Here is a 15344-nt window from a genome sequence, read left to right on the forward strand (position 1 = left end):
TAGGTTAGGTTAGAGTATGTTAGGTAAGCTTTGGTTAGGTTAGGTTAGGTTAGGTTGGGTTAGGTTAGGTTGGTTTAGGTAAGGTTAGGTTAGGTTAAGATATGAACCGCGCTAAAACCGCGTTAAACAATGTCACTTAGTGAGATGCTGTGTTTTTCACTATTACAAGTCGGGAACTGCGATATCTAATGTGAAAGCGCATGAAACCGTCGTAATCTTGTAGAAAACATTGTAAAGTAGCGAATAAAACGTTTTCTAACGATAGAAGTGCGAAGGTTCGGTTAGTTTGAGCTAGGTAGCGTCGTGAAACCACCAAAAACGATGTCATCTAACGAGATAGTGTTGTTTTATTGCGAGTACGAAACAGCGATAGGTGAAATATTGGGAAAGCACACAAAATGGCATGAACTAGCCAGATACTGCGTCTTGTGCCGTTACAAGTGCGAAACTGCTTTATTGTGATATTCTCGTTAAAGCGCATGCAAGTATCGTGAAACCTTAAAGAACGATGTCATCTAGCGAGATACAGCGTTCTGTACTGTAATAAGTTGGTGAGAAACTGTGAGGTTATGCAAATATCCTAATTGTGAACGAAACAGTGTAATAGAGCGTTTTTTAATACAAGTGCGAATGTTAGGTTAGGTTAAGATATGAACCGTCGTAAAACCGCATTAATCAATGTCACTTAGTGAGATGCAGTGTTTTTCACCATTACAAGTCGGGAACTGCGATATCTAATGTGAAAGCGCTTGCAAACGTCGTTAGGTTAGGTTAGGTTAGGTTAGGTTAGGTTAGGTTAGGTTAGGTTAGGTTAGGTTAGGTTAGGTTAGGTTTGGTTAGGTTAGGTTAGGTTAGGTTAGGTTAGGGTATGTTAGGTAAGGTTTGGTTAGGTTAGGTTAGGTTAGGTTGGTTTAGGTAAGGTTAGGTTAGGTTAAGATATGAACCGCGCTAAAACCGCGTTAAACAATGTCACTTAGTGAGATGCTGTGTTTTTCACCATTACAAGTCGGGAACTGCGATATCTAATGTGAAAGCGCATGAAACCGTCGTAATCTTGTAGAAAACATTGTAAAGTAGTGAATAAAACGTTTTCTAACGATAGAAGTGCGAAGGTTCGGTTAGTTTGAGTTATGTTAGTTTAAGCTAGGTAGCGTCGTGAAACCACCAAAAACGACGTCATCTAACGAGATAGTGTTGTTTTAATGCGAGTACGAAACTGCGACAGGTAAAATGTTGTGAAAGCACTCAAAACGGCATGAACAAGCCAAATACTGCGTGTTGTACCGTTACAAGTGCGAAACTGCTATGTTGTGACATTCTCGGTAAAGCGCATGCAAGTATCGTGAAACCTTAAAGAACGATGTCATTTAGCGAGATACAGCGTTCTGTACTGTAATAAGTTGGTGAGAAACTGTGAGGTCAAGCAAATATCGTAATTGTGAACGAAACAGTGTAATTGAGCGTCTTTAGATACAAGTGCGAATGTTAGGTTAGGTTGACATATCAACCGTCGTAAAACCGCATTAAACAATGTCACTTAGTGAGATGTAGTGTTTTTCAACATTACAAGTCGGGAACTACGATATCTAATGTGAAAGCGCATGAAACCGTCGTAATCTTGTAGAAAACATTGTAAAGTTGCGAGTAAACGTTTTCTAACGATAGAAGTGCGAAGGTTAGGTTAGGTTAGGTTAGTTTAAGCTAGGTAGCGTCGTGAAACTACCAAAAACGACGTCATCTAACGAGATAGTGTTGTTTTATTGCGAGTATTAAACTGCGATAGGTAAAATGTTGTGAATGCACACAAAACGGCATGAACAAGCCAAATACTGCGTGTTCTACCGTTACAAGTGCGAAACTGCTATATTGTGATATTCTCGTTAAAGCGCATGCAAGCATCGTGAAACCTTAAAGAACGATGTCATTTAGCGAGATACAGCGTTCTGTACTGCAATAAGTTGGTGAAAAACTGTGAGGTTATGCAAATATCGTAATTGTGAACGAAACAGTGTAATAGAGCGTTTTTCAATACAAGTACGAATGTTAGGTTAGGTTAAGATATGAACCGTCGTAAAACCGCATTAAACAATGTCACTTAGTGAGATGCAGTGTTTTTCACCATTACAAGTTGGGAACTGCGATATCTAATGTGAAAGCACTTGCAAACGTCGTTAGGTTAGGTTAGGTTAGGTTAGGTTAGGTTAGGTTAGGTTACGTTAGGTTAGGTTTGGTTAGGTTAGGTTAGGTTAGGTTATGTTAGGTTAGGTTGGTTAGGTTAGGTTAGGTTACGTTAGGTTAAGGTATGAACCGTCGTAAAACCGCAATAAACAATGTGACTTAGTGAGATGCAGTGTTTTTCACCTTTACAAGTTGGGAACTGCGATATCTAATGTGAAAGCGCTTGAAACCGTCGTAATGTTGTAGAAAGCAATGTAAAGTAGCGAGTAAAACGTTTTGTAACGATAGAAGTGCGAAGGTTATGTTAGGTTGAGTTATGTTAGTTTAAGCTAGGTAGCGTCGTGAAACCACCAAAAACGACGTCATCTAACGAGATAGTGTTGTTTTATTGCGAGTACGAAACTGCGATAGGTAAAATGTTGTCAAAGCACACAAAACGGCATGAACAAGCCAAATACTGCGTGTTGTACCGTTACAAGTGCGAAACTGCTACGTTGTGACATTCTCGGTAAAGCGCATGCAAGTATCGTGAAACCTTAAAGAACGATGTCATTTAGCGAGATACAGCGTTCTGTACTGTAATAAGTTGGCGAGAAACTGTGAGGTCAAGCAAATATCGTAATTGTGAACGAAACAGTGTAATTGAGCGTCTTTAGATACAAGTGCGAATGTTAGGTTAGGTTGACATATCAACCGTCGTAAAACCGCATTAAACAATGTCACTTAGTGAGATGTAGTGTTTTTCAACATTACAAGTCGGGAACTACGATATCTAATGTGAAAGCGCATGAAACCGTCGTAATCTTGTAGAAAACATTGTAAAGTGGCGAGTAAAACGTTTTCTAACGATAGAAGTGCGACGGTTAGGTTAGGTTAGGTTAGTTTAAGCTAGGTAGCGTCGTGAAACTACCAAAAACGACGTCATCTAACGAGATAGTGTTGTTTTATAGCGAGTATTAAACCGCGATAGGTGAAATGTTGTGAAAGCACACAAAACGGCATGAAAAAGCCAAATACTGCGTGTTCTACCGTTACAAGTGCGAAACTGCTATATTGTGATATTCTCGTTAAAGCGCATGCAAGCATCGTGAAACCTTAAAGAACAATGTCATTTAGCGAGATACAGCGTTCTGTACTGCAATAAGTTGGTGAAAAACTGTGAGGTTATGCAAATATCCTAATTGTGAACGAAACAGTGTAATAGAGCGTTTTTTAATACAAGTGCGAATGTTAGGTTAGGTTAAGATATGAACCGTCGTAAAACCGCATTAATCAATGTCACTTAGAGAGATGCAGTGTTTTTCACCATTACAAGTCGGGAACTGCGATATCTAATGTGAAAGCGCTCGCAAACGTCGTTAGGTTAGGTTAGGTTAGGTTAGGTTAGGTTAGGTTAGGTTACGTTAGGTTAGGTTAGGTTAGGTTTGGTTAGGTTAGGTTAGGTTATGTTAGGTTAGGGTATGTTAGGTAAGGTTTGGTTAGGTTAGGTTAGGTTAGGTTGGTTTAGGTAAGGTTAGGTTAGGTTAAGATATGAACCGCGCTAAAACCGCGTTAAACAATGTCACTTAGTGAGATGCTGTGTTTTTCACCATTACAAGTCGGGAACTGCGATATCTAATGTGAAAGCGCATGAAACCGTCGTAATCTTGTAGAAAACATTGTAAAGTAGCGAATAAAACGTTTTCTAACGATAGAAGTGCGAAGGTTCGGTTAGTTTGAGTTATGTTAGTTTAAGCTAGGTAGCGTCGTGAAACCACCAAAAACGACGGCATCTAACGAGATAGTGTTGTTTTAATGCGAGTACGAAACTGCGACAGGTAAAATGTTGTGAAAGCACTCAAATTGGCATGAACAAGCCAAATACTGCGTGTTGTACCGTTACAAGTGCGAAACTGCTATGTTGTGACATTCTCGGTAAAGCGCATGCAAGTATCGTGAAACCTTAAAGAACGATGTCATTTAGCGAGATACAGCGTTCTGTACTGTAATAAGTTGGTGAGAAACTGTGAGGTCAAGCAAATATCGTAATTGTGAACGAAACAGTGTAATTGAGCGTCTTTAGATACAAGTGCGAATGTTAGGTTAGGTTGACATATCAACCGTCGTAAAACCGCATTAAACAATGTCACTTAGTGAGATGTTGTGTTTTTCAACATTACAAGTCGGGAACTACGATATCTAATGTGAAAGCGCATGAAACCGTCGTAATCTTGTAGAAAACATTGTAAAGTGGCGAGTAAAACGTTTTCTAACGATAGAAGTGCGAAGGTTAGGTTAGGTTAGGTTAGTTTAAGCTAGGTAGCGTCGTGAAACTACCAAAAACGACGTCATCTAACGAGATAGTGTTGTTTTATAGCGAGTATTAAACTGCGATAGGTGAAATGTTGTGAAAGCACACAAAACGGCATGAACAAGCCAAATACTGCGTGTTCTACCGTTACAAGTGCGAAACTGCTATATTGTGATATTCTCGTTAAATCGCATGCAAGCATCGTGAAACCTTAAAGAACAAAGTCATTTAGCGAGATACAGCGTTCTGTACTGCAATAAGTTGGTGAAAAACTGTGAGGTTATGCAAATATCGTAATTGTGAACAAAACAGTGTAATAGAGCGTTTTTAGATACAAGTGCGAATGTTAGGTTAGGTTAAGATATGAACCGTCGTAAAACCGCATTAAACAATGTCAATTACTGAGATGCAGTGTTTTTCACCATTAAAAGTGGGGAACTGCGATATTTATTGTGAAAGCGCTTGCAACCGTCGTTAGGTTAGGTTAGGTTAGGTTAGGTTAGGTTTGGTTAGGTTAGGTTAGGTTAGGTTAGGTTAGATTAGGTTAGGTTGGGTTGAGTTGGGTTAGGTTAGGTTAGGTTAGGTTAGGTTAGGTTGGGTTAGGTTAGGTTAGGTTAGGTTAGGTTACGTTAGGTTAGGTTACGTTAGGTTAGGTTAGGTTAGGTTACGTTAGGTTAGGTTAGGTTAGGTAAGGATAATTTGGTTAGGTTAGGTAAGGTTAGGTTAGGTTAGGTTAGGTTGGGTTGGGTGTTGTTGGGTTGGGTTGGGTTGGGTTAGGTTGGGTTAGGTTAGGTTAGGTTACGTTAGGTTAGGTTAGGTTAGGTTACGTTAGGTTATGTTAGGTTAGGTTAGGTTACGTTAGGTTAGGTTAGGTCAGGTAAGGTTAGGTTACGTTAGAATAGGTTAGGTTAGGTTACGTTAGGTTAGGTTAAGTTAGGTTAGGTTAGGTTTGGTTAGGTTAGGTTAGGTTAGCTTAGGTTAGGTTAGGTTGGGTTGGGTTAGGTTGGGTTAGGTTAGGTTAGGTTAGGTGGGTTAGGTTAGTTTAGGTTAGGTTAGGTTAGGTTAAGTTGGGTTGGGTTAGGTTAGGTTAGATTAGGTAAGGTTAGGTTAGGTTAGGTTAGGTTACGTTAGGTTAAGGTATGAAGCGTCGTAAAACCGCATTAAACAATGTCACTTAGTGAGATGCAGTGTTTTTCACCTTTACAAGTTGGGAACTGTGATATCTAATGTGAAAGCGCTTGAAACCGTCGTAATGTTGTAGAAAGCAATGTAAAGTAGCAAGTAAAACGTTTTCTAACGATAGAAGTGCGAAGGTCATGTTAGGTTATGTTAGTTTAAGCTAGGTAGCGTCGTGAAACTACCAAAAACAACGTCATCTAACGAGATAGTGTTGTTTTATTGCGAGTACGAAACTGCGATAGGTGAAATGTTGTGAAAGCACACAAAACGGCATGAACAAGCCAAATACTGCGTGTTGTACCGTTACAAGTGCGAAACTGCTATGTTGTGATATTCTCGTTAAAGCGCATGCAAGCATCGTGAAACCTTAAAGAACGATGTCATTTAGCGAGATACAGCGTTCTGTACTGCAAGAAGTTGGTGAAAAACTGTGAGGTTATGCAAATATCGTAATTGTGAACGAAACAGTGTAATAGAGCGTTTTTTAATACAAGTGCGATTGTTAGGTTAGGTTAAGATATGAACCGTCGTAAAACCGCATTAAACAATGTCACTTAGTGAGATGCAGTGTTTTTCACCATTACAAGTTGGGAACTGCGATATCTAATGTGAAAGCACTTGCAAACGTCGTTAGGTTAGGTTAGGTTAGGTTAGGTTAGGTTACGTTAGGTTAGGTTTGGTTAGGTTAGATTAGGTTAGATTGGGTTAGGTTAGGTTAGGTTATGTTAGGTTAGGTTGGGTTAGGTTAGGTTAGGTTACGTTAGGTTAAGGTATGAACCGTCGTAAAACCGCAATAAACAATGTCACTTAGTGAGATGCAGTGTTTTTCACCTTTACAAGTTGGGAACTGCGATATCTAATGTGAAAGCGCTAGAAACCGTCGTAGTGTTGTAGAAAGCAATGTAAAGTAGCGAGTAAAACGTTTTCTAACGATAGAAGTGCGAAGGTTATGTTAGGTTGAGTTATGTTAGTTTAAGCTAGGTAGCGTCGTGAAACCACCAAAAACGACGTCTTCTAACGAGATAGTTGTTTTATTGCGAGTACGAAACTGCGATAGGTAAAATGTTGTGAAAGCACACAAAACGGCATGAACAAGCCAAATACTGCGTGTTGTACCGTTACAAGTGCGAAAGTGCTATGTTGTGACATTCTCGGTAAAGCGCATGCAAGTATCGTGAAACCTTAAAGAACGATGTCATTTAGCGAGATACAGCGTTCTGTACTGTAATAAGTTGGTGAGAAACTGTGAGGTCAAGCAAATATCGTAATTTTGAACGAAACAGTGTAATTGAGCGTCTTTAGATACAAGTGCGAATGTTAGGTTAGGTTGACATATCAACCGTCGTAAAACCGCATTAAACAATGTCACTTAGTGAGATGTAGTGTTTTTCAACATTACAAGTCGGGAACTACGATATCTAATGTGAAAGCGCATGAAACCGTCGTAATCTTGTAGAAAACATTATAAAGTGGCGAGTAAAACTTTTTCTAACGATAGAAGTGCGAAGGTTAGGTTAGGTTAGGTTAGTTAAGCTAGGTAGCGTCGTGAAACTACCAAAAACGACGTCATCTAACGAGATAGTGTTGTTTTATAGCGAGTATTAAACTGCGATAGGTGAAATGTTGTGAAAGCACACAAAACGGCATGAACAAGCCAAATACTGCGTGTTCTACCGTTACAAGTGCGAAACTGCTATATTGTGATATTCTCGTTAAATCGCATGCAAGCATCGTGAAACCTTAAAGAACAATGTCATTTAGCGAGATACAGCGTTCTGTACTGCAATAAGTTGGTGAAAAACTGTGAGGTTATGCAAATATCGTAATTGTGAACAAAACAGTGTATTAGAGCGTTTTTAGATACAAGTGCGAATGTTAGGTTAGGTTAAGATATGAACCGTCGTAAAACCGCATTAAACAATGTCAATTACTGAGATGCAGTGTTTTTCACCATTAAAAGTGGGGAACTGCGATATTTAATGTGAAAGCGCTTGCAACCGTCGTTAGGTTAGGTTAGGTTAGGTTAGGTTTGGTTAGGTTAGGTTAGGTTAGGTTAAGTTAGATTAGGTTAGGTTGGGTTGAGTTGGGTTAGGTTAGGTTAGGTTAGGTTAGGTTGGGTTAGGTTAGGTTAGGTTAGGTTAGGTTACGTTAGGTTAGGTTACGTTAGGTTACGTTAGGTTAGGTTACGTTAGGTTAGGTTAGGTTAGGTAAGGATAATTTGGTTAGGTTAGGTAAGGTTAGGTTGGGTTGGGTGTTGGGTTGGGTTGGGTTGGGTTAGGTTGGGTTAGGTTAGGTTAGGTTACGTTAGGTTAGGTTAGGTTAGGTTACGTTAGGTTATGTTAGGTTAGGTTAGGTTACGTTAGGTTAGGTTAGGTCAGGTAAGGTTAGGTTACGTTAGAATAGGTTAGGTTAGGTTACGTTAGGTTAGGTTAAGTTAGGTTAGGTTAGGTTTGGTTAGGTTAGGTTAGGTTAGCTTAGGTTAGGTTAGGTTGGGATGGGTTGGGTTAGGTTGGGTTAGGTTAGGTTAGGTTAGGTTGGGTTAGGTTAGTTTAGGTTAGGTTAGGTTAGGTTAGGTTAAGTTGGGTTGGGTTAGGTTCGGTTAGGTTAGGTAAGGTTAGGTTAGGTTAGGTTAGGTTAGGTTAGGTTAAGGTATGAACCGTCGTAAAACCGCATTAAACAATGTCCCTTAGTGAGATGCAGTGTTTTCACCATTACAAGTCGGGAACTGCGATATCTAATGTGAAAGCGCTTGCAAACGTCGTTAGGTTAGGTTAGGTTAGGTTAGGTTAGGTTAGGTTTGGTTAGGTTAGGTTAGGTTAGGTTAGGGTATGTTAGGTAAGGTTTGGTTAGGTTAGGTTAGGTTAGGTTGGGTTAGGTAAGGTTAGGTTAGGTTAAGATATGAACCGCGCTAAAACCGCTATAAACAATGTCACTTAGTGAGATGCTGTGTTTTCCACCATTACAAGTCGGGAACTGCGATATCTAATGTGAAAGCGCATGAAACCGTCGTAATCTTGTAGAAAACATTGTAAAGTAGCGAATAAAACGTTTTCTAACGATAGAAGTGCGAAGGTTCGGTTAGTTTGAGCTCGGTAGCGTCGTGAAACCACCAAAAACGATGTCATCTAACGAGATAGTGTTGTTTTATTGCGAGTACGAAACTGCGATAGGTGAAATATTGGGAAAGCACACAAAATGGCATGAACTAGCCAGATACTGCGTCTTGTGCCGTTACAAGTGCGAAACTGCTTTATTGTGATATTCTCGTTAAAGCGCATGCAAGTATCGTGAAACCTTAAAGAACGATGTCATCTAGCGAGATACAGCGTTCTGTACTGTAATAAGTTGGTGAGAAACTGTGAGGTCAAGCAAATATCGTAATTGTGAACGAAACAGTGTAATTGAGCGTATTTAGATACAAGTGCGAATGTTAGGTTAGGTTGAGATATCAACCGTCGTAAAACCGCATTAAACAATGTCACTTAGTGAGATGTAGTGTTTTTCAACATTACAAGTCGGGAACTACGATATCTAATGTGAAAGCGCATGAAACCGTCGTAATCTTGTAGAAAACATTGTAAAATTGCGAGTAAAACGTTTTCTAACGATAGAAGTGCGAAGGTTAGGTTAGGTTAGGTTAGTTTAAGCTAGGTAGCGTCGTGAAACTACCAAAAACGACGTCATCTAACGAGATAGTGTTGTTTTATTGCGAGTATTAAACTGCGATAGGTGAAATGTTCGTGAATGCACACAAAACGGCATGAACAAGCCAAATACTGCGTGTTCTACCGTTACAAGTGCGAAACTGCTATATTGTGATATTCTCGTTAAAGCGCATGCAAGCATCGTGAAACCTTAAAGAACAATGTCATTTAGCGAGATACAGCGTTCTGTACTGCAATAAGTTGGTGAAAAACTGTGAGGTTATGCAAATATCGTAATTGTGAACGAAACAGTGTAATAGAGCGTTTTTCAATACAAGTACGAATGTTAGGGTAGGTTAAGATATGAACCGTCGTGAAACCGCATTAAACAATGTCACTTAGTGAGATGCAGTGTTTTTCACCATTACAAGTTGGGAACTGCGATATCTAATGTGAAAGCGCTTGCAAACGTCGTTAGGTTAGGTTAGGTTTGGTTAGGTTAGGTTACGTTAGGTTATGTTTGGTTAGGTTAGGTTAGGTTAGGTTATGTTAGGTTAGGTTGGGTTAGGTTAGCTTAGGTTACGTTAGGTTAAGGTATGAACCGTCGTAAAACCGCAATAAACAATGTCACTTAGTGAGATGCAGTGTTTTTCACCTTTACAAGTTGGGAACTGCGATATCTAATGTGAAAGCGCTTGAAACCGTCGTAATGTTGTAGAAAGCAATGTAAAGTAGCGAGTAAAACGTTTTCTAACGATATAAGTGCGAAGGTTATGTTAGGTTGAGTTATGTTAGTTTAAGCTAGGTAGCGTCGTGAAACCACCAAAAACGACGTCATCTAACGAGATAGTGTTGTTTTATTGCGAGTACGAAACTGCGATAGGTAAAATGTTGTGAAAGCACACAAAACGGCATGAACAAGCCAAATACTGCGTGTTGTACCGTTACAAGTGCGAAAGTGCTATGTTGTGACATTCTCGGTAAAGCGCATGCAAGTATCGTGAAACCTTAAAGAACGATGTCATTTAGCGAGATACAGCGTTCTGTACTGTAATAAGTTGGTGAGAAACTGTGAGGTCAAGCAAATATCGTAATTGTGAACGAAACAGTGTAATTGAGCGTCTTTAGATACAAGTGCGAATGTTAGGTTATAGCACCGAAAGGCGGGCGAGTTGGAACTTATCCATAGTGGGCAGCGCACAAAAGGAAACACACAAGAAAAGGAATCAGGACAAGCGCTGTTAGGTTAGGTTGACATATCAACCGTCGTAAAACCGCATTAAACAATGTCACTTAGTGAGATGTAGTGTTTTTCAACATTACAAGTCGGGAACTATGATATCTAATGTGAAAGCGCATGAAACCGTCGTAATCTTGTAGAAAACATTATAAAGTGGCGAGTAAAACGTTTTCTAACGATAGAAGTGCGAAGGTTAGGTTAGGTTAGGTTAGTTAAGCTAGGTAGCGTCGTGAAACTACCAAAAACGACGTCATCTAACGAGATAGTGTTGTTTTATAGCGAGTATTAAACTGCGATAGGTGAAATGTTCTGAAAGCACACAAAACGGCATGAACAAGCCAAATACTGCGTGTTCTACCGTTACAAGTGCGAAACTGCTATATTGTGATATTCTCGTTAAATCGCATGCAAGCATCGTGAAACCTTAAAGAACAATGTCATTTAGCGAGATACAGCGTTCTGTACTGCAATAAGTTGGTGAAAAACTGTGAGGTTATGCAAATATCGTAATTGTGAACAAAACAGTGTAATAGAGCGTTTTTAGATACAAGTGCGAATGTTAGGTTAGGTTACGATATGAACCGCCGTAAAACCGCATTAAACAATGTCAATTACTGAGATGCAGTGTTTTTCACCATTAAAAGTGGGGAACTGCGATATTTAATGTGAAAGCGCTTGCAACCGTCGTTAGGTTAGGTTAGGTTAGGTTAGGTTAGGTTAGGTTTGGTTAGGTTAGGTTAGGTTAGGTTAGATTAGGTTAGGTTAGGTTAGGTTAGGTTACGTTAGGTTAGGTTACGTTAGGTTAGGTTAGGTTAGGTTACGTTAGGTTAGGTTAGGTTAGGTAAGGATAATTTGGTTAGGTTAGGTAAGGTTAGGTTAGGTTAGGTTAGGTTGGGTTGGGTGTTGTTGGGTTGGGTTGGGTTGGGTTAGGTTGGGTTAGGTTAGGTTAGGTTACGTTAGGTTAGGTTAGGTTACGTTACGTTAGGTTATGTTAGGTTAGGTTAGGTTACGTTAGGTTAGGTTAGGTCAGGTAAGGTTAGGTTACGTTAGAATAGGTTAGGTTAGGTTACGTTAGGTTAGGTTAAGTTAGGTTAGGTTAGGTTTGGTTAGGTTAGGTTAGGTTAGCTTAGGTTAGGTTAGGTTGGGATGGGTTGGGTTAGGTTGGGTTAGGTTAGGTTAGGTTAGGTTAGGTTGGGTTAGGTTAGTTTAGGTTAGGTTAGGTTAGGTTAGGTTAAGTTGGGTTGGGTTAGGTTAGGTTAGGTTAGGTAAGGTTAGGTTAGGTTAGGTTAGGTTAGGTTAAGGTATGAACCGTCGTAAAACCGCATTAAACAATGTCACTTAGTGAGATGCAGTGTTTTCACCATTACAAGTCGGGAACTGCGATATCTAATGTGAAAGCGCTTGCAAACGTCGTTAGGTTAGGTTAGGTTAGGTTAGGTTAGGTTAGGTTAGGTTTGGTTAGGTTAGGTTAGGTTAGGTTAGGGTATGTTAGGTAAGGTTTGGTTAGGTTAGGTTAGGTTAGGTTGGGTTAGGTAAGGTTAGGTTAGGTTAAGATATGAACCGCGCTAAAACCGCATTAAACAATGTCACTTAGTGAGATGCTGTGTTTTCCACCATTACAAGTCGGGAACTGCGATATCTAATGTGAAAGCGCATGAAACCGTCGTAATCTTGTAGAAAACATTGTAAAGTAGCGAATAAAACGTTTTCTAACGATAGAAGTGCGAAGGTTCGGTTAGTTTGAGCTAGGTAGCGTCGTGAAACCACCAAAAACGATGTCATCTAACGAGATAGTGTTGTTTTATTGCGAGTACGAAACTGCGATAGGTGAAATATTGGGAAAGCACACAAAATGGCATGAACTAGCCAGATACTGCGTCTTGTGCCGTTACAAGTGCGAAACTGCTTTATTGTGATATTCTCGTTAAAGCGCATGCAAGTATCGTGAAACCTTAAAGAACGATGTCATCTAGCGAGATACAGCGTTCTGTACTGTAATAATGGCATGATTTGGCCGCAAAAGAGACACACACAAGAAAAGGAACACTCAAACGACAAGCACAGGCGGCACTTCCAACTAAAGCAGACTAGGTGCAGACCCAGACTTAAGTACGAAAATATAGACATGCGCAGTCTTCATACAGCCTTACGCTATCCAACAATCAAACAATCTTGTCTCCGAAGCATACAACGTCACCGACGGTTCACTGATACACCTTTCACCTTTCTTTTTAATGTAATAGGCTTCCATCAGCTCACGCGCAGTTTTGTACCTGCTTCTACCCAGAATCTTAAACTCATTAAAACGTGGTACACACCCACAGGCTTTACAGTGCATAGGCAAATGCGCCAAGCCATCGTTCATTAAATTTAATTCGTGCTCCCTAACTCGTTCATTGATGCAGCGCCCGGTAATCCCGATGTACGAGTTGCCACACGAAAAGGGAATCTCATAAACAACGCCTTTTGCACATCTCCCGTACATCGTGGCGTGTTTTTTGCCGCACCCTTGACGGCTCGCCTCCACCTCCCGAGCAGTTCTCGGGCACAACTGAGCCAGCTTTATGGGCGCAGAGAAGGCGACAGGTACCCCATACCGGCCTGCTACCTTTTTCAGGTTGTGGGAGACCTTATGAACATAAGGAATCACTGCAGGTCTTACGGTTTCGGTTCTTTGTTCCCCCGTGGCAGCTCTAGTAACATCACCCTTATTAGATCTCCGCTTAACTTTCCATGACGGGCAAACGTGTTGGCAATATTTTCCTCGCGCCAAGAAAGGTGTAATGCCGTATGACTCTTGCCAATCGAAAATAGTTAAGCGTGGTATAGCTACGCTCTGCCTGGGATCTACTCTCGAGAAATCGTGCACGCACATGACGCAGGCATCATTCGGAAACCAGATCCAGCGTCTTTTAGCTGCGAATTTCCCTGACTCGCTATTGACAGCTGTCTCCGAAGCGCTTTTGCGGAAAGCTAAGGGTGATGTTACTAGAGCTGCCACGGGGGAACAAAGAACCGAAACCGTAAGACCTGCAGTGATTCCTTATGTTCATAAGGTCTCCCACAACCTGAAAAAGGTAGCAGGCCGGTATGGGGTACCTGTCGCCTTCTCTGCGCCCATAAAGCTGGCTCAGTTGTGCCCGAGAACTGCTCGGGAGGTGGAGGCGAGCCGTCAAGGGTGCGGCAAAAAACACGCCACGATGTACGGGAGATGTGCAAAAGGCGTTGTTTATGAGATTCCCTTTTCGTGTGGCAACTCGTACATCGGGATTGCCGGGCGCTGCATCAATGAACGAGTTAGGGAGCACGAATTAAATTTAATGAACGATGGCTTGGCGCATTTGCCTATGCACTGTAAAGCCTGTGGGTGTGTACCACGTTTTAATGAGTTTAAGATTCTGGGTAGAAGCAGGTACAAAACTGCGCGTGAGCTGATGGAAGCCTATTACATTAAAAAGAAAGGTGAAAGGTGTATCAGTGAACCGTCGGTGACGTTGTATGCTTCGGAGACAAGATTGTTTGATTGTTGGATAGCGTAAGGCTGTATGAAGACTGCGCATGTCTATATTTTCGTACTTAAGTCTGGGTCTGCACCTAGTCTGCTTTAGTTGGAAGTGCCGCCTGTGCTTGTCGTTTGAGTGTTCCTTTTCTTGTGTGTGTCTCTTTTGCGGCCAAATCATGCCATTAAGTAAATACCAACTAGGCCAACAATCAGTATTATTACAGTACTGTAATAAGTTGGTGAGAAACTGTGAGGTCAAGCAAATATCGTAATTGTGAACGAAACAGTGTAATTGAGCGTATTTAGATACAAGTGCGAATGTTAGGTTAGGTTGAGATATCAACCGTCGTAAAACCGCATTAAACAATGTCACTTAGTGAGATGTAGTGTTTTTCAACATTACAAGTAGGGAACTACGATATCTAATGTGAAAGCGCATGAAACCGTCGTAATCTTGTAGAAAACATTGTAAAATTGCGAGTAAAACGTTTTCTAACGTTAGAAGTGCAAAGGTTAGGTTAGGTTAGGTTAGTTTAAGCTAGGTAGCGTCGTGAAACTACCAAAAACGACGTCATCTAACGAGATAGTGTTGTTTTATTGCGAGTATTAAACTGCGATAGGTGAAATGTTGTGAATGCACACAAAACGGCATGAACAAGCCAAATACTGCGTGTTCTAACGTTACAAGTGCGAAACTGCTATATTGTGATATTCTCGTTAAAGCGCATGCAAGCATCGTGAAACCTTAAAGAACAATGTCATTTAGCGAGATACAGCGTTTTGTACTGCAATAAGTTGGTGAAAAACTGTGAGGTTATGCAAATATCGTAATTGTGAACGAAACAGTGTAATAGAGCGTTTTTCAATACAAGTACGAATGTTAGGTTAGGTTAAGATATGAACCGTCGTGAAACCGCATTAAACAATGTCACTTAGTGAGATGCAGTGTTTTTCACCATTACAAGTTGGGAACTGCGATATCTAATGTGAAAGCGCTTGCAAACGTCGTTAGGTTAGGTTAGGTTTGGTTAGGTTAGGTTACGTTAGGTTATGTTTGGTTAGGTTAGGTTAGGTTAGGTTATGTTAGGTTAGGTTGGGTTAGGTTAGGTTAGGTTACGTTAGGTTAAGGTATGAACCGTCGTAAAACCGCAATAAACAATGTCACTTAGTGAGATGCAGTGTTTTTCACCTTTACAAGTTGGGAACTGCGATATCTAATGTGAAAGCGCTTGAAACCGTCGTAATGTTGTAGAAAGCAATGTAAAGTAGCGAGTAAAACGTTTTCTAACGATATAAGTGCGAAGGTTATGT

The sequence above is a fragment of the Rhipicephalus microplus genome, unplaced genomic scaffold (genome assembly GCF_043290135.1).
Source record: "Rhipicephalus microplus isolate Deutch F79 unplaced genomic scaffold, USDA_Rmic scaffold_86, whole genome shotgun sequence".
NCBI classification, from domain to species: domain Eukaryota; kingdom Metazoa; phylum Arthropoda; class Arachnida; order Ixodida; family Ixodidae; genus Rhipicephalus; species Rhipicephalus microplus.